Genomic DNA, 26,768 nt, shown 5'->3' on the forward strand with positions numbered 1-26,768 from the left:
AAAAATCTAGACAAATCAAGCTTTACAATATAAGGAATGGGGGGACAATAAATGCTCAGTAAGGGCATTACTAAATGATAGCTTGATTCATGGGAAAAGTAAGAAAAGGGAGAACTAAGATTCTCTAGAGCAGGGGTGCACAACTGATTTTGACAGAGGGCCGAAAGTACCGTACATGAGGGCTATAGTGGGCCGAAAAGTAAAAGTGGGCGGGCGGTAGGCGGGACATGTCAGGAGGTTTTTTCAACCCCCAATTTGTATTAAACACATGGAAAAAGAATATGTTTTTGAGGAGTAACGATTTTTATTGCATTTCAAACTTACATTTTGTACTACACATTTTCCATTGTTTTCATTTATTTCGATTTAGTTATTGTATATTGTATGTTTAATTAAATTATATATATTTTATTGACCCTTGATTGGACATTCTGTTATTTTGGACTGCTATAGTTCGCTGTTTGGGTTGCCCAAGAGGAGTATGTCCTTCATTGAGTCAGGTTTCCTCAAAAAAGCAAAGGATGTACATCTCCTAACTATGCCTGTTTTAGCTTTATTATTGAGTTCACTCTTGGAGTGCAACACTATGCCCCATGACTCCCACCCCCGAACAAACACTATGCCCCGTGGCCCCCTCACCCCCAACCAAACACTATGCCCCATGGCCCCTTCACCCCCAACCAATCACTATGCCCCATGGCTCCCACCCCCAACCAAACACTATGCCCCCTGTCCCTCACCCCCCAAGCAAACACTATGCCCCCTGTCCCTCACCCCCAACCAAACACTATGCCCCATGGCTCCCACCCCCAACCAAACACTATGCCCCATGGCCCCTACGCTTCAAGCAAACACTATGCCCCCTGTCCCTCACCCCCCACCAAACACTATGCCCCATGGCTCCCAACCCCAACCAAACACTATGCCCCATGGCCCCCTCACCCCCAACCAAACACTATGCCCCATGGCTCCCACCCTCAACCAAACACTATACCCCCTGTCCCTCATCCCCCAAGAAAACACTATGCCCCCTGTCCCCCACCCCCAACCAAACACTATGCCCCATGGCCCCTTCACCCCCAACCAAACACTATGCCCCATGGCCCCCTCATCCCCAACCAAACACTATGCCCCATGGATCCCACCCCCAACTAAACACTATGCCCCCTGTCCCTCACCCCCCAAGCGAACACTATGCCCCATGGCTCCCACCCCCAACCAAACACTATGCCCCATGTCCCCCTCACCCCCAAACAAACACTATGCCCCAAACACACTCAAGCATGCACCCATACAGACCCGAACCCCCCAAATCAGCACACTCTCAAACATGCACCCATACAGACCCGAACCCCCCACCCCCCAACTCAGCACACACACTCTCAAACATGCACCCATACAGACCCAAACCCCCCAACTCAGCACACAAACTCTGAAGCATGCACCCATACATGCATCTCAACATACACAACACAAACATACAAAAACAAACATTCATGCACACCCGAACCCCCCACCCCCCAACTTAGCACACACACTCTCAAGCATACACCATGCACCCATACAGACCCGAACCCCCCACCCCCAACTCAGCACACACACTCTCAAGCATGCACCCATACAGACCCAAACCCCCCAACTCAGCACACAAACTCTGAAGCATGCACCCATACATGCATCTCCAATGACGGCCAGTGTTTTGTCCGGCCCGGAAGACAACAAAGACTTTCCTAATAATAATAATTAGGCACTTATATAGCGCTACGAACCCTCAGGTATCTGAGCGCTGCTTATTATTACCCACGGTGTGTGGTGCTCATTTATCGACCTTGGAAGGATGAAAGGCTGAGTTTGGCCCTGCCGGGATTCGAACCTGTGTTAGCAGGCTCTGCACGATGTCAAAGCGAGCGCTCTACTCGCTGTGCCACTTGACCGGCTGAAAAGACTTTCCTAATGGAGGGCGGCCGATGCTGCTTGTGGGCCGCCCTCCATTAGGAAAGTCTTTGTGCCTCGCGGGCCGGAACAAACAGCATGGCGGGCCGCAACTGGCCCGCGGGCCGTATGTTGTGCACCCATGCTCTAGAGGTTCAGTGAAATGGCTGTGGTGGAGTACACTGGACAAAACTGTATCAGAAAAACATAGCAAACTAAATCTGAAAATCCAGGTGGGCAACATGGGTATGCCTGCCTACTACACGCTGCCAATGTGAATGAAAACCAATATGAATGAAAACTCAGACCCAAATCCCCATTAAGTTCAGCCACGATTGGAAAGCATGTTTTAAAAGTAATGAGGGCACCCCTTCATCAAATACGCAATACAGAGTGGCTAATCTGTGGACTATATGAACTGGTATAGATCGCAGATTTGCCAAGCATGATGGCAATCCACACGGAGCGTAGGCGGAGCTTGCACCCCTCCCTCCTTTCACTGGAGTGCTGCACTGAGATCCCACACAGCCATAGGTAGACCTCTCAACATGGTGCTCACTCCATTAATGGGAGCGCTGTGCTGAGAGCAGCCCTGCAGGCCCGCTGCCCACACCTCTTGCCCCTTCAACTCCCTTATACCGGGGCTGCACCCGACAGACGCGGTCTGGGATCTTTCAAATCCCATCCCAATCCCCACTCTCCTTAACTTGGGGTATTGGCCACACCCGCCATCCACTGCAATCTTTGACGGGCCGCACCTGGCAGACACTCTACCTCATCGCCCCCAGACCACTGCTCCATCACTTTGCTGGGCCACATGTTATCCCTGCATATTTTGCCAAAAAAGCAACAAACAGCAACCAGGGGCTAAAAAAGTAATATCTCCTCCTACTGGTCAAAAGCCTGAACATGTTCAATTAGATCTAGACAAGCAGCACATAAATATTTGTCTTCAGCTATGTAAAGGCAGAGAGGGGACAGTTGAGTTAATGTTCCCACAGGAACAAACAATAATGAAAAATTATATGTGTAAAGTTCATTATTACTAGTTGCATATTCATTAAATTAACATTTAAATATACTTGTGAGAACTCAATTTGTCTTCACAATAAAAACACTTTCCATTTTAGTCTCACAACTCCATTTGCTAATAGCTTTCTGGACGAAGATAGAGCTCATTATTGCTTTGGATAATTACCTTTCTCCAATTTATAGCCATCAGCTTAGCATTGGCAGTAACTTTGGGGTTGGTCATTATCCTGTGATAATGACCCTTCCCTTATTCCAAAGGTTTAGTACATGGGCTCAAATTAATACTAGACTAAGCTCGCTATTGAGTATTTTTAGTTAACACAATTAACATTAATTTTTGACATCCTGCTATTGGGAATACAAATACATCTACTTTAACCATACTAGTGTCTACCTTGGAGGGTGTGACTATGATTTTGATGTCTTTGACTGCTCACTCCATAGAAGATGTGAGTTCCACTAATACATATTCACAGGCCCTTAGTCAACTCCCTCTCCCCAATGCTCCTGACCAAAGTCTGCAAACAATGCAACGCATTAACGAGTAAGGGGCTATACTAAAGTAACAAAGGCAAACATGCAAAGTGGCCCCCTTTTTGGTAATAGCGGGTTTTGGGGATGGATCTCAGACTCCAAAGCCCAGCTCAAATCTACTTCATCTGTGGATCAGATGGGCCCTAAATTGGAAATCTTTGTGGTTGGTGTTCTCCCTTTGGCTACAAATGTCTGATATTTCCAATCAGTTATTATGGCTTGTGACATATCTAGCTTTTAGTATAGTCCACCGTCCTTTACCAAAACATTGTGTACAAATAAGATGCCACCCTTTGGTAGTTCTTAATTACCTATTCCGGTTTCTGAACTATCTGTTTCTGAGAATATTTTAGATTCTGCCAAGAATATAGTGTAACATTGATCCCGCTTAGGGAGCGTACAGAGCCGGGAACGGCCTACCATCCTGAAGGGTTACCGGCCGTGTACACACCCCCTAAGCAGGTCTAATTGCCATTTGCATCCTGGAGTTCATCCGTGGGGCGAATAGGTTTATTATTTATTTCTTACTGACAAGGCACTCCGAGCACATTGCGCGATCCACTCTCAAGTTAAATAAAAATATGGCCTCCACTGTAGTAAAAAAAAAAAACGGGACTAAGTCCCTTTTCTATTTCAATTGTGTTGGCCAAGGCAGAACAGAGCACTGGGACTGGAGCACAAAGCTCAGGTCCAGCAGGTAAGTGGAGAGGGAGGGAGGAGAAGAAAGTGTGAGGGATGACTTGCAGGCTGGGGTACACGGTGTGGAACAACAGGGAGGGGCTCCCTGTTGCGCCCCATCATAAAGATGGCAGCACCTTGGGAAGGGACTTGGGTGACTGGAGAAACACAGGCAGTAACACTGTGTGAAAGATACTTATTAAATGGCAGAGCACAGAATGTTCCTATTAGGCAGCAAATCACTCTTTTATTGCTGACATCAGCAAGTAATAAATATACATTTCTGCAAATGTTTCAAACTGGGACTACGAATCCAAACATTCTTAAAACCATATAGTATCCGTGTTCATTGTTACAGCTACACCGTAAAATGCCCCATCTTTTCTTGCTGCTCCCATTATTTCTGTTGAGTATTCAACATTCGATTAATCTGTAAATTATGATGCTGTGTGATGTATTAAAAGAATTATAGCACCATGCATGTTTGAAGGGGTGCTGCCGTGCTTGTATGCTTGTCTGCTAAATTAAATGTGGTTGCATTTGCCCAGGGACGCGCATTGAACTTGCTCCTTAACCACAGCTCCGGTTTGCATGAGACCACCGACTCAGTCGCTACTCTGGGCGCTCGCTCTCTTTCTATCTCTAGTTACCAGTTAGTTACATCACACGACCCCAACTAATCGCATTTAAACAACACAGAAAAGAGAAAAAATGACTGGCTGCAAGTATAACATCTGCCCAGGTACTTTTGCCCCCATAGCGAAAATCAAAAGCTGGCACCCATGCACATTAAGTGAACCTATATCTTAAAGTGAAATATACAAATGCAGTTCAATTGACCTTCCCCTTAGAGGAAAGCACGCAAGACATAATAGCACTGCACTTTTAAAAAAAGTAATGAACGGCAGAAATATAACCTGAGAAAGGAAATATTCCAATACATATGCTGGCAAAGTATAAAAGGTGCTCACCTTTTAAACCTAGCAATCTGTGGTGAAATATTCCCTGGGAAAAAAAATCCCTCTAGGCACCCACCCTCCTCACCTCTAGACGGATGGTATTTCTATGTTTTTTGACCTGCAAATGGCTTTTTACCCACGTTTAATTTTCCAATAACCTCAGCTTTAGCTGCGGCTCTCTCGTATCGAGCCAAAACAAATATGGCGGCTGTTTCATTTCTAAAAACATCCAGTTTTGGCAATTTACCCAAGATATTGCTGTCTATTTTGGAGAAGTGGGCACCCCCTTCTCCATCAAATATTTTAAATACGGAATAACCACAAACCACAGAAAGGCCTCCAGTAAACGCTTCGTGCCCAAGTTGTTTTGGACCTGGTCCAAATCCGTCCAGCAGTTGGGCTATGTGGACCGGCAATTATTGTCATTTTTTGTCTATGGGAAAATAAATGGGAAGTAGGCCGCCCTTTAATTATTTTTTTATTGAATTTTCTTTCTAAATAACTTTTTTATTTTGTAACACATCTTTAACAAACTTTGCAGTCGGAGGGAGGCCCGTGTGCCCCTAATTGATTTTACAATTTCGGCCAAATCCATCACATGAATCAAAGCTTATTAGCAATAGAAATTTTTTGGGTTCCTATGGGAGTCCGATTCACCTTAACTATAGGGTGGTGACCGCCGCCCTACAATCCAGTGAGGACACTGAAGTTAAAAAACATTTCCAGTTTAACACAACAAAGCCCCTGAAATTCTGCAGTTAAATTAAGCTAAGCAAACCAAATCTGGGCACAGCTCAGCTTACAATCATAGGGGGAATGACACAGTGAAGGAAGGAAAGGAACCAGGGAGCGGGGAGCTGACAACAGGGGCAGGAGAGGGCAGCAATTTGGCAGTACGGGATCTACAAACAACGAATGGAGGAAACTATGGGTAGAAGATTGTCTTAGGTAACGTTATGTTATTGGGACGTGTACCGTGCACCGCTACCATTTGATGTCCAGGTGCTCAGGTGGATCTGAAAAGGAAGGCGGTTAGGAAGCTTAGTGGGGCTAAGCGGGAAAAGAGCAAGAGAGTTTTGATGTGCTGTTGGTAGCTTCAGTTTGAAAAAAACAGTCACTATGTGCGGCTTTGATTTGGTAGATTTGCATTTGTGTGTTGTATGTGAGTATTCCTGTATGTTGTGGAGAGATGTGTTAGGTAGAATTACATGCAGTACCCTTTGGGAACACTACACACATTTAAGACTACAGGTCTAAGCACAATCTCATCTTTGGAACGATGGTCTGGAGGGTTGCCCAGAGCAATGCCAGAGGTCAAGATTTATTCTAAAACTTCCAGCCATCAACTCTTTTGTTTTGCTATTGTCACCCCGAGTGGGAAGGGTATGCCCAGACGTGGGTCCCTTGCCTGCTGGGCCTAGAGACCCAAGCTACTCCTCACTGATGACGCCCAACAAGGCTGAAACATGTCTGGGGATGCTTGTGGTCTCGTGCAAAAGGGATGTGACCTAGCAGTTCGGGCCGGACTACCCCTTTGGGGGTGGGACAAGCCTGATTTGCATATGGTCTTTCCCCTTTTGTAATGGCTTGGCAGGCGAAGAACGATGGTCTGGAGGGTTGCCCAGAGCAATGCCAAAGGTCAAGATTTATTCTAAAGCATCCAGCCATCAACTCTTTTGTTTTGCTATTGTCACCCCGAGTGGGAAGGGTATGCCCAGACGAGGGGCCCTTGCCTGCTGGGCCTAGAGACCCAAGCTACTCCTCACTGATGACGCCCAACAAGGCTAAAACATGTCTGGGGATGCTTGTGGTCTCGTGCAAAAGCGATGTGACCTAGCAGTTCGGGCTGGACTACCCCTTTGGGGGTGGGACCAAGCCTGATTTGCATATCGTCTTTCCCCTTTTGTAATGGCTTGGCAGGCAAAGAACGATGGTCTGGAGGGTTGCCCAAAGCAATGCCAGAGGTCAAGATTTATTCTAAACCTTCCAGCCATCAACTCTTTTGTTTTGCTATTGTCACCCCGAGTGAGAAGGGTATGCCCAGACGTGGGTCCCTTGCCTGCTGGGCCTAGAGACCCAAGCTACTCCTCACTGATGACGCCGAAAAAGGCTGAAACATGTCTGGGGATGCTTGTGGTCTTGTGCAAAAGGGATGTGACCTAGCAGTTCGGGCTGGACTACCCCTTTGGGGGTGGGACCAAGCATGATTTGCATATGGTCTTTCCCCTTTTGTAATGGCTTGGCAGGCGAAGAACGATGGTCTGGAGGGTTGCCCAGAGCAATGCCAGAGGTCAAGATTTATTCTAAACCTTCCAGCCATCAACTCTTTTGTTTTGCTATTGTCACCCCGAGTGGGAAGGGTATGCCCAGACGTGGGTCCCTTGCCTGCTGGGCCTAGAGACCCAAGCTACTCCTCACTGATGACGCCCAAAAAGGCTGAAACATGTCTGGGGATGCTTGTGGTCTTGTGCAAAAGGGATGTGACCTAGCAGTTCAGGCTGGACTTCCCCTTTGGGGGTGGGACCAAGCCTGATTTGCATATGGTCTTTCCCCTTTTGTAATGGCTTGGCAGGCGAAGAACGATGGTCTGGAGGGTTGCCCAGAGCAATGCCAGAGGTCAAGATTTATTCTAAACCTTCCAGCCATCAACTCTTTTGTTTTGCTATTGTCACCCCAAGTGAGAAGGGTATGCCCAGACGTGGGTCCCTTGCCTGCTGGGCCTAGAGACCCAAGCTACTCCTCACTGATGACGCCCAAAAAGGCTGAAACATGTCTGGGGATGCTTGTGGTCTTGTGCAAAAGGGATGTGACCTAGCAGTTCGGGCTGGACTACCCCTTTGGGGGTGGGACCAAGCCTGATTTGCATATGGTCTTTCCCCTTTTGTAATGGCTTGGCAGGCGAAGAACGATGGTCTGGAGGGTTGCCCAGAGCAATGCCAGAGGTCAAGATTTATTCTAAACCTTCCAGCCATCAACTCTTTTGTTTTGCTATTGTCACCCCGAGTGGGAAGGGTATGCCCAGACGTGGGTCCCTTGCCTGCTGGGCCTAGAGACCCAAACTACTCCTCACTGATGACGCCCAACAAGGCTGAAACATGTCTGGGGATGCTTGTGGTCTCGTGCAAAAGGGATGTGACCTAGCAGTTCGGACTGGACTACCCCTTTGGGGGTGGGACCAAGCCTGATTTGCATATGGTCTTTCCCCTTTTGTAATGGCTTGGCAGGCGAAGAACGATGGTCTGGAGGGTTACCCAGAGCAATGCCAGAGGTCAAGATTTATTGTAAACCTTCCAGCCATCAACTCTTTTGTTTTGCTATTGTCACCCCGAGTGCAAGGGTATGCCCAGACGTGGGTCCCTTGCCTGCAGGGCCTAGAGACCCAAGCTACTCCTCACTGATGACGCCCAACAAGGCCGAAACATGTCTGGGGATGCTTGTGGTCTCCTGCAAAAGGGATGTAACCTAGCAGTTTGGACTGGACTACCCCTTTGGGGTGGGACCAAGCCTGATTTGCATATGGTCTTTCCCCTTTTGTAATGGCTTGGCAGGCGAAGAACAATGGTCTGGAGGGTTGCCCAGAGTAATGCCAGAGGTCAAGATTTATTCTAAACCTACCAGCCATCAACTCTTTTGTTTTGCTATTGTCACCCCGAGTGGGAAGGGTGTGCCCAGACGTGGGTCCCTTGCCTGCTGGGCCTAGAGACCCAAGCTAGTCCTCACTAATGACGCCCAACAAGGCTGAAATATGTCTGGGGATGCTTGTGGTCTCGTGCAAGAGGGATGTGACCTAGCAGTTCGGGCTGGACTACCCCTTTGGGGGTGGGACCAACCCTGATTTGCATATGGTCTTTCCGCTTTTGTAATTGCTTGGCAGGCGAAGAATGATGGTCTGGAGGGTTGCCCAGAGCAATGCCAGAGGTCAAGATTTATTCTAAACCTTCCAGCCATCAACTCTTTCGTTTTGCTATTGTCACCCCGAGTGGGAAGGGTATGCCCAGATGTGGGTCCCTTGCTTGCTGGGCCTAGAGACCCAAGCTACTCCTCACTGATGACGCCCAACAAAGCTGAAACATGTCTGGGGATGCTTGTGGTCTCGTGCAAAAGGGATGTGACCTAGCAGTTCGGGCTGGACTACCCCTTTGGGGGTGGGACCAAGCCTGATTTGCATATGTCTTTCCCCTTTTGTAATGGCTTGGCAGGCGAAGAATGATGGTCTGGAGGGTTGCCCAGAGCAATGCCAGAGGTCAAGATTTATTCTAAACCTTCCAGCCATCAACTCATTTGTTTTGCTATTGTCACCCCGAGTGGGAAAGGTATGCCCAGACGTGGGTCCCTTGCCTGCTGGGCCTAGAGACCCAAGCTACTCCTCACTGATGACGCCCAACAAGGCTGAAACATGTCTGGGAATGCTTGTGGTCTCGTGCAAAAGGGATGTGACCTAGCAGTTCGGGCTGGACTACCCCTTTGGGGGTGGGACCAAGCCTGATTTGCATATGGTCTTTCCCCTTTTGTAATGGCTTGGCAGGAGAAGAACGATGGTCTGGAGGGTTGCCCAGAGCAATGCCAGAGGTCAAGATTTATTGTAAACCTTCCAGCCATCAACTCTTTTGTTTTGCTATTGTCACCCCGAGTGGGAAGGGTATGCCCAGACGTGGGTCCCTTGCCTGCAGGGCCTAGAGAACCAAGCTACTCCTCACTGATGACGCCCAACAAGGCTGAAACATGTCTGGGGATGCTTGTGGTCTCGTGCAAAAGGGATGTAACCTAGCAGTTTGGGCTGGACTACCCCTTTGGGGGTGGGACCAAGCCTGATTTGCATATGGTCTTTCCCCTTTTGTAATGGCTTGTCAGGCGAAGAACGATGGTCTGGAGGGTTGCCCAGAGTAATGCCAGAGGTCAAGATTTATTCTAAACCTACCAGCCATCAACTCTTTTGTTTTGCTATTGTCACCCCGAGTTGGAAGGGTATGCCCAGACGTGGGTCCCTTGCCTGCTGGGCCTAGAGACCCAAGCTACTCCTCACTGATGACGCCCAACAAGGCTGAAACATGTCTGGGGATGCTTGTGGTCTCGTGCAAGAGGGATGTGACCTAGCAGTTCGGGCTGGACTACCCCTTTGGGGGTGTGACCAACCCTGATTTGCATATGGTCTTTCCGCTTTTGTAATTGCTTGGCAGGCGAAGAATGATGGTCTGGAGGGTTGCCCAGAGCAATGCCAGAGGTCAAGATTTATTCTAAACCTTCCAGCCATCAACTCTTTTGTTTTGCTATTGTCACCCCGAGTGGGAACGGTATGCCCAGACGTGGGTCCCTTGCCTGCAGGGCCTAGAGAACCAAGCTACTCCTCACTGATGACGCCCAACAAGGCTGAAACATGTCTGGGGATGCTTGTGGTCTCGTGCAAAAGGGATGTAACCTAGCAGTTTGGGCTGGACTACCCCTTTGTGGGTGGGACCAAGCCTGATTTGCATATGGTCTTTCCCCTTTTGTAATGGCTTGTCAGGCGAAGAACGATGGTCTGGAGGGTTGCCCAGAGTAATGCCAGAGGTCAAGATTTATTCTAAACCTACCAGCCATCAACTCTTTTGTTTTGCTATTGTCACCCCGAGTTGGAAGGGTATGCCCAGACGTGGGTCCCTTGCCTGTTGGGCCTAGGGACCCAAGCTACTCCTCACTGATGACGCCCAACAAGGCTGAAACATATCTGGGGATGCTTGTGGTCTCATGCAAAAGGGATGTGACCTAGCAGTTCGGGCTGGACTACCCCTTTGGGATGGGACCAGGCCTGATTTGCATATGGTCTTTCCCCTTTTGTAATGGCTTGGCAGGTGAAGAACGATGGCCTGGAGGGTTATCCCAGAACAATGCCAGAGTTCAAGATTTATTCTAAACCTTCCAGCCATCAACTCTTTTGTTTTGCTATTGTCACCCCGAGTGGGAAGGGTATGCCCAGACGTGGGTCTCTTGCCTGCTGGGCCTAGAGACCCAAGCTACTCCTCACTGATGACGCCCAACAAGGCTGAAACATGTCTGGGGATGCTTGTGGTCTCGTGCAAAAGGGATGTGACCTAGCAGTTCGGCTGGACTACCCCTTTGGGGGGGGGACCAAGCCTGATTTGCATATGGTCTTTCCCCTTTTGTAATGGCTTGGCAGGCGAAGAATGATGGTCTGGAGGGTTGCCCAGAGCAATGCCAGAGGTCAAGATTTATTCTAAACCTTCCAGCCATCAACTCTTTTGTTTTGCCAAGCCTGTACTGCACAGTTATGTGGTAGCAGTGGCTGAGCAGCCAGACTTATCTAAAGAGGGATATGAGCAGTACAAGATGTTACACAAAGGAATTGCCATCACAGTAGTTCAAGCAAACACGTACTCAGGGTTTCTTGGTAAAAGAATAAACATTTATTTACACATTTAGTTAGAAAACATTCCACTAGTAAGAAGCAGCTCAATATCACACTATAATACATTACAATACACAACCAATAAGTTTCTGAACAAGTTAGGCTTCCCTGAAGTGGTAGCAAAATGGCATTCAGTAACTTTCAAAAGGGGTAGAAAGACAAAAGTTATAAGAATCAAACACAATTACTTTTAGAGCCAGGGCAAATAGTTTCATTTCACTACAAGAGGCAATTCAATTCAATAGGCCTGGGCCAAAGTCAATGGTTCAGTGTCTTGGATAGGATAGCACAGTTCCGGTAGTAAACGGTTAAGTCTTTGCCAATGTTCTTAGAAGTAGTTTGCCAGAAAAAGAGTTATATGTTGGGTTAGGAGCGAACAAGACTCCAAAGTTGGGAAAGTTTCACAAACTTTCACCATGGCAGAAAGAATTTCCACTCCGCGTTTGCACAGTACCTTATGGATGAAGAAAAGTTGTTGCTGAGGTAGTTGTTGCTGGCAGTTCGAGCAGATCTCGCTGTTCCTCAGCTTCAGTCGTGGGGACAAGAAGGAGGACGTCGGGAGGTTCCTGCACTGCCCAGGGAAGAGGCCACAAGCTTGGCTAAACGTTAGTTTAAGGTGTGAGTGCCTTAAAGTCCACAAACTGGTATCCTTCTCACTGGCTATCCGGTTTTCAACAGCACTCTGAAGAAAATTCGACCAGTATGGAGACGGTGTCCAGGTGGCTTGCAATTTGGTTGTTCCCACCAGCTCAAGGGATGAAGTCGTCTTTGAAAGGGTTCTCTCTCGAGGGAGTTTCAGGCAATTCAGACCTGCAGCAGGGCTTCACCGGGCAAACCAACGGTCCTGGAGTTGAAGCAGTCGTCTTCCTTCAGCTCGTCCTTAGTTCTTTCGTTCCATTTGTTGACTCTGCCTTCCAAATCCCAGAGACCTGCTTTTAAACAGTTTTCTCCCATTCATTCCAGCCTAGCTGGAACTCACCCAGCAGGGTGGCTGTCCTTGCCAGACAGTCAGCCAGCAAATCACGCCAGAGTGCATTCAGGTCTCCTAGGAGACTAAACCCCGGAGTTTCTGGCACCTCCCTCACATCCTGTCCACCCCAGACACTCAGGTACCAGAGGAGGGCTTCAGCAGTGAAGCCCGCAAAAAGGGCATCCAACAAAGGGACCAAACCTGGTTTAGTGCGCAGAGTTAAACACAAGAAGGACCTTTCCTAAAAGAAACGGCAAAAAAAGATGACCGGAGTCTGTTTTTACAGAGGGGTCTTGGGCGCTATATTGAAAAACATGGCTGACCCGATTTTTAGCTACTGGTGTTCACGGTCGGGAAAAATCATGGTAGTTTGTTTTAAAACCACTGCCACCAGCCATTTCAAGAGGAAAGGGTAACATTTGACTGTTACATGAGTGTTTAGACATAGGGGATGCTAGGCAACCCCTCCAGCACTCTACATATAGGAAGATATTTTGTGCTGGGTCTATGAATTTAAAAAGACTACCAAAGTCAATGTAATTTTACATGCACTGGGAGACGGTAGTGAGTCCCAGAGAAAATATTTAAACCTGGGGAAGTCTGAAAGACATCCCTGTGCCACTGCACTGAAGGTGCTGTGTGACACACAAGAAAAAGATGATGCCTATGGAGTTTGTCTAAAACTCCATATCCAAAGAACACAAACACAGAAAACACATTGAAAATGAAAAGTTCAAAGTCCCAAAATATAGCAAAAGAGCTGGATGGCTCTAAGGTAGAGGGAATTAAGCACTTGGCTTAGAATTCTCCCCAACAAGATGGAAGAGTGTTTGTAGTTTCAGTGTTTCGTATATGAGGTTTGTGTCAAGCGGTTATGTATTGAGGTGATGATGCTGAGTGTTACAGGGTTAGAGATTTATTAGTAGGATTGGTTGGGCCTGTTTGTGTTTGTTGCAATGGGTTGGCCTTTTCTCTTAGTCATGTTCCTGGCATGTTCGTGGTTGGCAATTGGGAGGTCCAGTCTCGTGGAGTTCTCCTGCCTTTTGGTGGGTGGATTATTTGTTGCTCCAAAGTTTTCTTCAGTTTTCTTCAACTCAGATTGTTAAAGCGCCATGTTATTAATAATATCCTCAACTTGAGGTGATCCTTGGTTGTTCATATTTCCTTCGGGTGTTGCTTCCAGAATGTCACCGCTATGCAGGAACATGCTGGCCCCCAACAGTTTGCTTTGGATATTGTTTATGCTCTATGCAGATGTCATTGCTGGATCTTAGTGTTTGTGTTGGTTTGTAGATGGTGAACCGATAGTAGGATGAGAAGTGGAGGGTGTGTGGCCCAAGAGCAGGTACAGGTAAGCGACAGGTGGCCGATGTGAGGAGGACTGATCCAAAACAGAAAATCGACTCCTTTGGGCCATCTGGAATGTTGCCATACCAGTGATTATTGCTCAAAGGTTCTCATTCCAGGTTTCGAGAGCGAAAGCATAGAGACAGAACAATAAAGTGTTCCGTATAAATGAATGGAATAAGCGCGTGGAGAGTGCTTTCCAATTTCTGCCTAAGACAGAACATCCTCTAGGGCCAGTGCTGCAAATGGGACATACTATTGCTCAATAAATGGTACTCAATATGTCCAGCTCAGAAGGATAAAGGGCTCACACAGCCCTGCCTGAATCCATACCTGTGATCTGCAGAGACAACAAATAAGTAAAATATGTAATTTTACTCTGGAAATCTAGATCAGTAGCAGCAACAAATGTCACCCAGGCGCAAGCACATTGTCTGGGAAGAAAGAACATTGTTTGAGAAGAAAACACAGTAAAAAAACAATATTATGATACAATATCTACCAGATGTGTGCATTATCCAAGTTGGATCAAGTATGTTACTTTTTGCAGGCACCACACTTAAAAATGATATGAAAGTTTGCAGTGGCTTTTCTGAGTGATCTATTGAAGTAAAAGGAAAATAATAGTGTTTAGTGTGGTAGTGAGAATTAGTCTCATACAGGTCACAATCCAAACGTGGGAGACCTTCAAGGTATGCATCATATGAGTCCAGTCTAAGACCAAATTTGAGACATTCACAAAACCGCAGCATCACATGCCAATTACATTCCTTGCTCTGGGATCAGTCACAGCAGTGTTGGATACATTTCACAGTTTCTTCTTCGGAAATTGGCCAAAATTCATTGTCATGTCACAATTGGATTTGTATGGTATTGCTATAAAGCCCCAGTGCAACGATTGGACATCATCAACATCAGCACTTATGCATTGGGAAGGACTGATAAAGCTGGTTCTCAAAACAACCAAACATTTCGTAAAGTCACCCTATGACACAGGCATGCTTGCAGGCAGTGCATATCAAAGACAATAGAATAAACACAATATTGAAAACCAGCTGTAAAAAAGAAGCTAATCAACAGCTTCTAAGAGAGGTCCAGCAATTGGGAAAATAATATGCCACAGATGGCTCAAGAATCACTCTAAGTCTTAGAGGCAGTTCAAAGATTTGTATTGAAGATTGTTTTGGATGTATGGCTGTCCCTCTCTCCCTCTTGTCTATTGTAGAATCTCGCATTAATCCAGGTATCCTTAACCCTGGTTAGTATATACAGAAGATTGATCCCTACTGTCTAGTTCTATCTCCTACTAATGGTGAGGAACTAAAGGCTGAATGCCTTATCTCACTTGACTACCTTAGAGACATCCAAACTCTCCCTATGCTATCCAACAGTTAGATTTATAATACTGCTCTCCCTATACTAACCAAAGGTTAGTGTTCTAGTGGTATTCGGGATGGTGCTTTGCAATTATGCCATTTGATTCAAGCCCTTTCTACCATACCCTCTCTCACTTCTTTCGTTCCGCTCTTACTGCTATGCCCCTCCACCTTACTCCCGCCACCAGTCTTCTGTTCCTTCAATGTTTTACTCCTTCTAGATCTTGCCTTCATCTTTTGATGTTACTCCTCCTTTCAAGACTACCACTACCTACTCCACCGAACTACTCCCTCCTCCACACCACTATTCTCATCCCCCAGACCACTACTCTCCTCCTCCACACTACTACTCCACTCCTCCCAACTACTACTCCCCTGCTCCCTACCAGTACTCCCATTATCCCTCCTCACTATTAAAGCACCCTCTTTTCAGCCAGTAACATTTGCTTTACAACCACTCCTTGCATTGGCATTTCTACACACTCGCCACACAAACAGGCACACAGACACTGCAGTACCACTTCCACTCTCTATCCAATACCTCATCTGCTCCACAAATCGCCGCACAGTATGCTGCTGTTTCCTCTGTCGTCTTGGTTTCTTGGTTGTCATCTACTTCCACCTCTGACTTCACCCAGATAACCCACACTACTTCCTTTCTGCTGCTTCCTTTTATCCTCCTACCCCCTCCTTATATAAGGCCCCTGCCCCTAGCCAATCCTTTCTTGTCTTCCCCCCCTATACATGACAGAATCAGGCGCTTTAGTATGAGACAAAAGGATGGCTGCTGCTTCTGTTTCTCACTACGCTTCTCAGTCCCGGCTGTCAGCTGATTATTGGTGGAGGGTGTCTTGGTTCTTCTGCAGGTTGCGAGGCAATGGATCATCTCTCAGTTTTGTGTTTTTCTGGTACACTGGACTGATGTGGGGTTTCTGCAAAAAATAGAAAAACACTGTTGGGCATCTGGTTATAGAGGCATTGCTTAATATAACAGTAGTCTGCATAGAAACATGCTGGACAAGGGAGGGCGACAGGAATTGGAGCTCTCTAAACAGATTGTTCCCCAAGGGCTGGAGCTGGCTCTGGATTTCTCCATGCACCTCCCACCTCAAGTGGAGAGGGGTTCTTAACCCACCTCTTTGACAAGGTCAAGGACGTAGCCTGGTCACACATGGCTTCACAACATGACTCTGTTTTGCAGAAGGTGCTGTACAAAGTAAACAATTCATTAATAAATCTATATATATAAAAGAAAGAGTCCTGACTGACTGACTGATTGACTGACAGACAGACTGACTCATCCACGCCCAGCTCAAAACATTTATCCTAGTAACGGGAAATTTGGAAGGTACATGGTTTTCATGACATAGGCACCAACTATGGAAGGATTTGGGGAAATTCAGTCCCTATGGGGATGTAAATGGGGAGTGCATTTTGTCTGACTCATCAACGCCCAGCTCAAATCGTTAACCGAGGAAGGTGACATTTGGAAGGTACATTGTTTTCATGATGTAGGCACCTACTAAGGGTAAAAAGGAGGGCTGAATGTTTTTTTATGAGGATACCTATTTATCAAAAATCGAAGATGCTACAGGAGTGAAAAAAGTATTTGTGTGGCTCTGAATTTTTTCGCCAAGTTGGGCGAGTTTTCGTGGGGGGATGGAAAAGTTATAGGGGGAGTCCCAACATTTTTTTTTCCCATAGACTGAATGGGGAAAAACTTTGCGCACAGCTACAGGTCGAAAAGCTGGATGTGTGCTAGGAGCAGGGGCTTGGGCCAGAAAACGGGCTTTTGAGTGTTCGGTGGAAATCAGACCGGCAAATTTGTTACAAAACTCTGAAATGTACGTCTCAAAAAATTAGTGATATCGGGGTCCGCTCCGCAGACCCATTTCCCTGTTCCCTCCACGGACAGATGTGTAATTGGATCGCAGTACACCGTGGTGTCAAGAAGTTTGGATGCAGCCGGTGGTTGGCTGGAGTGAAGCGTGCTGTGCGTCAACATTTTTTGGGAAAGCCGCCATGGTGTATAGGAGGACAGTGCGGCGACGGGAGGGTCGGCAGGGTCTGCAAAATGTACCATAAGCATTGTGTCGGCGGCCATAAAGGAAGGAATGGCTGGGGGAGTGAGAAGTGGTTCATGTGTATTTTCTGTGGTGATTGAAGGCAGCTGTAGTAACAGTTTCTGAAGCAACCTGTTTTCCTGGAACTGTTTTCGTGGTGAGTGGTGGCAGTTCATTTGCAGATGAGGAGTGAATTGCACATGAGATAGGTTGGGTGGGAGCGTAGGTGGCAGTACGCTGCGGATGGAAAGCGGTAGTTGGGCACATGGAGGCATGCATGGGTGAATACAGGTGCAGTTGGTCTGTGGAAGGATTACACTATTGGGTGCATGGGTGCAGGCCATAGCCCATATGCTGTAGGGCATTCACTGAGGAGCGTATGGCTGCATCATATCCACCACAGTAGGGCATGTTTCAGTCTGCATCCGGTACAGGGTGGTGCTTGCAAAGTGCGGTGTGTGCCGATTGGTTGCTGTCGCGTTAGTGCTGAAAACTGATTGTGGGTAGGTTGGCAGTGACACAATACTTTGTGAATGGCTGTGGGTAGAGGTGGTGGAGGATGTGGTATGTTTGTGCATTCTGGTAAGTGTGACCTATGTTCGTGATGGAGTGTTTTATGGTGTGGGGGAGTTGGGGTGAAGTGCTGCTACCTACGTGTGGTTCGTTTGTGCAAAATGGTAGCTGCCCACATGGCCATCATGTTAACTGTTGCCATTTGCTGCTGCGTAGCGCCATGGCAGTGTACAGGTTGGGTAGGAGTGTTGGTGGCAGTGATGTCTATGTGCATTGTCGCAGAAGCTGACATGGTGACAGGCCATGCATTCAAGAGCCTAGGCCTTGAGGACACGCACACCAGTAATGCATTTTTCAATGTGCATGTGTAAGAGGGTTGTGGCATTTAAGGAATGGGTGTGGAGCCCATTTCAGCCATTGTAGCTCCTGTTGCAAGTAGATTGTGGGTAGGTTGGGAGCGGTACAATACTTTGCGGCACCGTACTTAGCGCCTTCCCCATTCCCATTGAGCCCTATGGGGCAAAAATGGGAATGGGGAAGGGCCATGGCGGCATGGGGAATTACCGCCTCGCCAACCTCGGAATGGGGTGGTAATTCCCCATTCCGCCATGGCGGAGTCGGTAGGTTACCGGCATGGGCCATGGTGCTATTAACACCACGGTCCAACGCCAGGGTCGTAATGAAGCCCAGTGTCTTGTTTGTACATTATGTTAACTGTTACAATTTGTTACTGCATACCTCCATGGCGGCGCTCTGTGGTTGGAGTTGCTACAGAGAAAAGTCACACTATGTGGGTACTGGGTGGAATCCTTGTGTGTGTGGTGCATATGTGCATAGTGGTAGTTGCCAATATGCTGATACGTATTGTTAAATTACGGTGGGGGGAATGTCTGCAAGGAGCAGCCCCACTGGAGCAATGCAGCTTTGGCTGTGTATGCGGCACAAGGTGGTATCTTTGGGAAACGCATGAGGAGCACATTGGCGACGTGCTACAGCTGGACAAGTGACTAGCAAAGCGTGAATTGTGCATACCATGGTTGTGGTGATAGTTGGAACATGCCACAGCATTTGGTGTGTGGCAGAAGATGGTGCAGTGAGCAGTTGAGTAGTGTGGCCACAGGGTGCAGTGCATATGTAATGAGACTATAGAAGTGGGTATGGTTGAAGGGCAGTTTATCTGTGGATGGTTACTCTGCTGTGTGCACATTTATTGAAGTAGGCCCAATGGTGTGAAGGTGGTGTGCATAGGTTGGCAGTGACACACTAGAAGTGCTGCTACCTACGTGTGGTACGTTTGTGCAAAATGGTAGCTGCCCACATGGCCGTCATGTTAACTTTTGCCATTTGCTGCTGCGTAGCGCCATGGCGGTGTACAGGTTGGATAGGAGGGTTGGTGGCAGTGGTGTCTATGTGGATTGTCGCGAAGCTGACATGGAGACATCCATGGTGGCATTACGTTGGCGTGAGTGTGTTCAAGGCCTAGACTATTGGAGGCATGGCCGAAGGCCATAGGCCATAGACCATGCATTCAAGAGCCTAGGCCTTGACGATACGCATGCCAGTAATGCATTTTTCAATGTGCATGAGTTAGAGGGTGGTGACATGTAAAGAATGGGTGTGGAGCCGATTTCAGCTGTTATAGGCCCCTGTTGCAAATAGATTGTGGGTAGGTTGGCAGTGGCACAATAGTTTGTGAATGGTAGTGGTTACATCCTTAGTATGGGATTGAAAGTGTACAGGGATGCAGGACAGAGTGTCTTGTTTGTACATTATAGTAACTGTTGCAATGTGTTACTGCATACCTCCATGGCGGTGCTCTGTGGTTGGAGTTGCTGCAGAGAAAAGTCACGCTGTGTGGGCACTGGGTGCAATGCTTGTGCCAGTGGTGCAGATGTGAATAGTGGTAGTTGGCGATATGCTGACATGTATTGTTCAATTATGGTGGGGGGAATGTGTGCAAGGAGCAGACCCACTGGAGCAATGCAGGTTTGGCAGTGCATGCGGCACAGGGTGGTGATGTTTGAGAAATGCATGTGGAACACATTGTCAACATGCTACTGCAGACCAAGTGAGTTGCAAAGCGTCAATTGTGCATTATATGGTTGTGGTGATAGTTGGAACTTGCCACAGTATTTGGTGTGTGGCAGGAGATGGTGCAATGAGAAGTTCGGTAGTGTGGCCACAGGGTGCAGTGCGTACGTAATGTGACTATGGAAGTGGGTATGGTTGAAGGGTAGCTTATATGTGGTTGGTTACTCTGCTGTGTGCAAATTTATTGTAGTAGGCCTTATGTTGTGAAGGTGGTGTGCATAGGTTGGCAGTGACACAATAGCGGGTCATCGGTAGTGCGTAGGGGTGGTGCAGGCTGCACTATGGTTGTGGCTTCTGCTAAGTGTGACACGTTTTCATGCATGGGTGTTTTATGGTTTGAGGGAGATAGGTAGAACTGGTGCTAGATATGTAACGTTTGTTCATAATGTTCGGTGCCCACATGGCCGCTTGCTTGTATGTGCAGTGTTGCGGTGGTTGTGGAAAGGGTTGCAATGTGATCTGCATAACTAAAGGTGTGCTGGGGGTGTGTTAGGATGTTTGTGGATGCTGCAATACTGCCTTCTTTAGCAGACCTTTCTGTTGGAGGGGCTTTGCAAACAAACGGAACGTGTACTGAAAGTGTTGAACGGTAAAAAAGGAGTGCTGTACAGAAATGACAGTATGCAATGCAGAGGTTTTGTATGTGATTGGTGCATGCATGTTTTGAAATGTGACAGCACCCAATTTGGGGAGTGCTGGAAAAAGTGACCGTGCAAAGGGAAGAAGTATTGGCACAGCTTTATTGGGCCGTGGCCCTCACTGTAGATGGGAAAGTGCACGTGCACATCCTCCCATTATAAGCAGGGTGGAAATGGAAATGGAATTGTGGGAAATAGACAATTAGGAGTTTAGGGCGTGGTTCATAGGAAGGGGTGTTACCATTCTGTCACAATACTGTGTCGTGAGGGTGGTCGACATGGAGAGATGCACCGTGCTTTTCGTCATGATATCTTTGTACGCCATCTGCACAGGTGCTGCGTGCAAGGAGACGTTGCTGGTAATTTCAGGTTGGAAGGAGTGGATGCTTTCTGGGTCTGTCAAGGTGACTGCAGTTTCAGCAGGATGGTTCACCTTTGCAGGTATATGGCGTCTGTCACAAATGTGGACTGTGTCGTGGCACTATGGAAGTGCACATTTGGGTTACATGTCGTGTGGACGATTAATCCGTCTACTGATGAGGTTGCTGCCCGCAGTGATGCATATTTTCCCTACTGCCAAGGTGGTTTTCTCATGCATCACACCAAGAGCAGTGTAGGTCCATGACGGTGTAATTTGTCCCCAGCCAGCAGTCGGAAGGTGTTTTATAAACAGATTTTTGTGTCAGTCTATGCATCTTGCTGGCATGTTCTCCTCCCTCTATGAGATCATGAGGTCACAAAATATGCAGTGGTTCCATAGAAATGGCATTTATTTGAGCGCCATTGGCAATGCCGTTTTCTTTCTCACTGTGCAAGAAGCATTGACCAGAATGTTGTAAAAATGTGAGGTCTGGCAAACAGAAACGCATACAAAGTGAAAATACAGAAAAAAATTGCTTACATGCACGTAAAAAAAAAAAAATAAATAACTTTCACACATATACTCTGGAAGACTGAATCCCCTGCCCAGTTACATATTGTTTACCACCCACCCACCTTCACTATCACGAAAAAGTAGTGGATTACGCAGTACTTTCAGGATGGCACGTGCTACATCCTGGGTGGCAATGTGGATGTATGCGGATGGAGAAATCATGCATACTTTCATTGAACTTTGCAGTGGATGTGCTTTGGAATGGCACGACATTTGTACTGTGAATGTGGAAGGGTACATTTCAAGTGTTGCACAGCAGTGACAGTGTTTGATGATGGCGCCTTTAATGCAATTGGTGGATGCGTGTGTGCCTATTTACCAGTAACCTAATGAGGTAGAACTGCAGAGAAGATAGTGCAAACGGAAGGAGGACTATTCCAGTTTTACAGGGGTGCGGCCCACGTGCTACTTTGGTAGGTGCACGTGGCAAAACCTGCCCTTTACACCACCTTGTCCAATTGTCATGGCAGTGTGGGGATTAGCCAATCAAGTAGAGTGGGTGTGGTTAACAGGAAGGGGAGGTGAAACGGTTGCACATTATACTCTGCGTACTGAGGGTGGCTGACATGGCGAAACGTATTGTGTTGTCTGTAGGTGCTCCCTTTGTAATAGATGTGCACAACTGTGTTCTGCAAAGACACTTTGACAGCAATTTTGGTTTGGAAGGAGTGGACGCATTGTGGAACGCTGTGTATGAGTGCCATTTCGTCGATATGCATGCACTTTGCAAAGACCTTGCCACGTTTCCAGTAGTAGATGTCATCGTAATTTCTTATGGCGGCATCCATATGGGTTACCTGCCTTGCTTACATTTGTCCCATAGACTGAGGAGGTTGCTGAGTGTTGTGTGAGGACGCTTTTTCCCACCGCCAAGATGCTTCTCTCATCTACAATACCGCAAAGACCATGGCCTACTGCTCATGGATGTTGTGCCGAGCCAGACGAAGGAAGGTGTCACATCAACAGAAGCATGTATGATATGATATGATAGGTTATTTATAATGTGCTTAATACCCAGAGGTTTCTAAGTTCGGACCCGGGGATCAAACTTGTGATGCTCTGTGTCATCGTGCTTCCAAGGTGAGCACGTTGCCGCTGAGCTATCCTCCAGAGACACTTTTTTGCCCGCTCACGGAATGTTCTTCTGCAACAGTGACCTTATTATTTGTGGACATGCAGAGTGTTTCCATGAAAATGGCTTTTTGTTGTCCTCCATTGGCAAATCAGTTTCATTTGCTCGTCTACAGGATGTGGTGAAGAGTTTACTGAACTAGTGTGCGTTGAAGAAAACTCAAAAGCTACTGAAAACAGACAAAAAAGGTGTTTTTGTAGAAGGATCTAAAAAAAACAGACCCTTTTCAGAGTCACCCCTTACTACGAACTCCCCCTGCCCTGGATGCAAATGATTCCCCCACAGCCATACGCAGCACAAAAATAACATGTGGGGATTTTGCAGGTGGCAGCCACGAAAATGGGGACCGGCCCTTGACGTACTTGGGGACTCGCACGTGCCACATTTGACGCTCCTCACCATGTTGAACTATGGAAATGGGACTGTAGCGATTGCCCTATCATGTGCTGTTCAGGGTGTGCGTCAGAAGAACGCGCACCAATAGGAAGAAGGACTCCTCCGGCTTTTGTGGGGTGCGGCCCTGTTGGTACTTGGAGAAAGGCACGTGCCACATTCTGCGTTTGTGAGCATGCTGGCCAATAGAAATGGGACTATGCCCTTTGGCCAATCAGGTGGTCAGGGTGTACGTTACAGAAAAGAGCACCAATAGGGAGAAGATGTCCTCCTGCTTCACTGGGGCGCCTCCCTCACAGTGATTGGGGAATGGCACATGCCACATTTTTCCCTTGTCATCATGTTGGCCAATGGAAATGGGACTATTGCCTTTGGGCAATGAGGTGCTCTGGGTGTGTGTCACAGGAAAGGGAGGCATTCACTTTTCCAGAACTTTGTGTACTGTGGCTGGCAAACAAGGCAAGGCGCACAGTATTCTTCGTGGGTGATTACTTTGTGGAAGATCTGTGCGTGTATGCCCTCCAAGAAGACTAGCAATTTAGGTTTGGAAGGAGTGGACGTTTTGTGGAGTGGTATGAATCGTGCAGTGTCAGCAGACTGCTTCTAGAATGTCAACGCGGGGCCTCTTCGGCAACTGTACATGTTGTAATTGTGCACTTTGGAGGCTTCTTTTTGGGTTCCATGCCTTGTTCTCGTGTGTTCAGTCAACTGAAGATTTTGATGAAAGCAGTGCAGCACATTTTTCCTACTGCCAAGGTGCTTTTCTCATGCATACTGCCGATAATCGCCTGCCATTATTCCAATGCTTCCTGTCCGCAACCACAGGTCGGAAGGGGTCTCGTCAACAGAAGCATGTGTGACTTCTTGAGTGCTGCTGGGATGTTCTCCTGTGAGAATGAAAACATTGGTTCCCGATACATACACCTTTTCAAGGCAAATGGCATGTCTTTGTCAGCCAGTAGCAATGCAATGTTCGTGCACAATCTACAGACTGCACTGAAGACCCTACTTTAAGATTGTACGCTGTAGTTCAAAAAACACATGCACATATGAAAACCGCAAAGAAAGTGTTTCTAGGGAAGCACCTTTAAAAAATACAAAAAACAAAGGTTCTTTTAAGAGCCACCACACCCAACGATGTGCGCTCCCCTGGTACAAAGTTATTCCCGCACTCCCGCGCACGTACAGCACGAAATGTCAGCAAATATCGCGATAGTTGCAGGGTGGCACGTGGTACATGCACCCCTTTTGCAGATGACGCCCATAGAAATGGGCCTGCAGAAGCTACAGGATTGGACAATGAAGTTTGTGGGTGTGGTGTGTACAGCCCAACGGAGCTACACTGTGTATTTGTTCACAGAAATGCAGAGGGTGCCGTTATGGGTGTGTGTTTTAAGAGGCATACCCTGAACTATGCCCATTGGTCTGGGTACATTTTCAAATCTCTATTCGAAAAGCCATCAGGGCCTTGGGCTCTTGAAAGGCTTAGTTTCGCAATGTAGAACTTTATGTCATCAATGGCATATGCCAAGCGACGATTATATGGTGGAACAGTTTTGTAGTTGAGAAGATTCCTATCTTTACAGGAGTAGAGGTCAGAGAAATAGTTAATCCAGCCTTGTTCTGTAACTGCATTCATTTGAAGAGATGTCTATGAAGTTAAAGTGATACCATTGAGTAAATGCCAGATTGCTCCAGAATTCTTGGAGGCTAGTGCTCAGAGCATTATTGCTCCATCCTGTTGATACAATAGTGATCTCCTAGAGATTACCCAATTTTTTCACTTTCGATTTTAAGGTTTTCATCACCAGATATCTATTTTCATAATTTGGAGATATTTTCCGTATTTCTTTACGAAGTAATGTCTTTCTTCGCTTGAGCTCGCTATCATATTTCTGCTTGTGTTTAAACAGAGGTCTATGTGTGGTGCTTATGTCTTGTATGAAGAGCGGCAGAGTTGCTGCATAGCATTCATTAGTCAGCAAGGATGTACTTGAGCTGTCAATGTTGATTCTTAATAGCTGATGTAGAGTATGGATGCGGCCTGGGTTCCAAAGTAGTCTATTACGGCCACTATTTACCGTCAGTTGTTCATGCATATGTCGCTCCACTGGATCGCTTGTTTGGGTGGGCCATTTCCACATTACAGTAAACTGATGATGATCACTTTGAGTCTGTTCCTGAATTATGAAACTTTGTATGCATGAAAATATCTTCCGATCTGTGTAGATGTAATCAATAGTCGCTTGTTGGTGCTGCTGATGCCACATCGAACCAGCCGGTAAATCTCCTTACACTGCGCTATTGAGCATCACCGTTTGCTGGTTATCCATAAGATTTGTCTATCGTGTTGCTCTATTTTTTTTAATACTTTTATTTTAGCTTACAGCATTTACAATTAGTGCACAACATTTGAAAAATACAAAAAAAATCACAAATACACCCCAATAAATATTTACAACTACCCCCGAGCCCCCAACCCAGGATTCACATCAACTGTCATGACATTGAGAAGTACAACATAAGGAATATCCTCCACATTTTTTCAAATAAAGCCAGTTTTTTATCTTTCCGAAATATCGCTCTTTCCATCTCTGCCAAATCATGCATTACAGCAACCCATAACTCAATAGTAACTGGGTCTGCCGTCTTCCAACATTATTTTATTATTTTTTTGCCACCATAGCACCTCTAAAAATCCATTTTTTTTTACATGTGGACATATCCTCCAACAATACATCACTACCTAATATTACATTTTTTTAAAAAAAAAGGCAATCCTTTCATTCAGTACATTTTTGCATATTATACCATACTCAAACCAAAATCCCCTCACTCTGACACAATTCCATAACACATGTTCCATTGTGCCAGTGTCATGGACACATGCCCAGCACTCAGAATTGTCAACCATTCCTCTTTTTTCTAACCTTTCCGGTGTCCAATAGAACCTGTTCATAATCTTAATTTGACGTGTCCTCTCAGTCAAGTTCAAAGAACATAACCTGATGTTCGAACACATACAAGACCAGTGATTCTTATCAATGTTACTCCCAATCCTCCGACTCCATTCCTCTCTCAACAGATCATTGCTTTTATATTCGCCCACAATCAAGCCATATACTCGACTTACCAACCCACACTCTCCCGCTTTTCGTTTTTGCCATAACATTTCCACATGTCGCTCTATTGGTTTGTTGTTGATTGGAATTAAACAGACTTTGTAAGTTGAGGTCACCAGCTATGATGATAGTTGTAATTATTTGATCTTTGGCAATTAGTTCAAGTATCTTTTCCATGTCAGTTAAAAAGGTATCATCTTTTATTGCTATGTGATTCCAGTACAAGTTGACAAGTGCAATGGAATATGTGTGTATAGTTATTTTGACTAATTGAATGTACGAGTTTGGTTGGGCCCACTTTCTGAGGGTTGTCTTTTGAGCGTTTAGTTGCAATTAATAAACCTGCCATTGGTCTTCCTCGAGATTGTGTAATGGCAGGAGTAATGTGTATGCTGTCATTGTCCCAAACAGGTGTCAGCGTCAGCCACGTCTCTTGCAAGATTATGATGTCATAGCTGTCAAGAGAGTTAGCTTGATTGTTGAAAAGATGCATATGTCCACCAGTGTTCCAAGACAGAAACTTAAAAGTTTGCTCTGTAGCTGGCGCTCATGGTTATGAGTTGGTAATATATCATGTCTTCAAATGAGTCTGATTTTTATTTGCTTTGTGTTGAATTTGTTTAGGAGTCGAGTTTGTTAGTGTTTTGCCAG

The sequence above is a fragment of the Ambystoma mexicanum genome, chromosome 7q (assembly GCF_040938575.1).
Source record: "Ambystoma mexicanum isolate Mex_15411 chromosome 7q, UKY_AmexF1_1, whole genome shotgun sequence".
Taxonomy (NCBI): Eukaryota; Metazoa; Chordata; class Amphibia; order Caudata; family Ambystomatidae; genus Ambystoma; species Ambystoma mexicanum.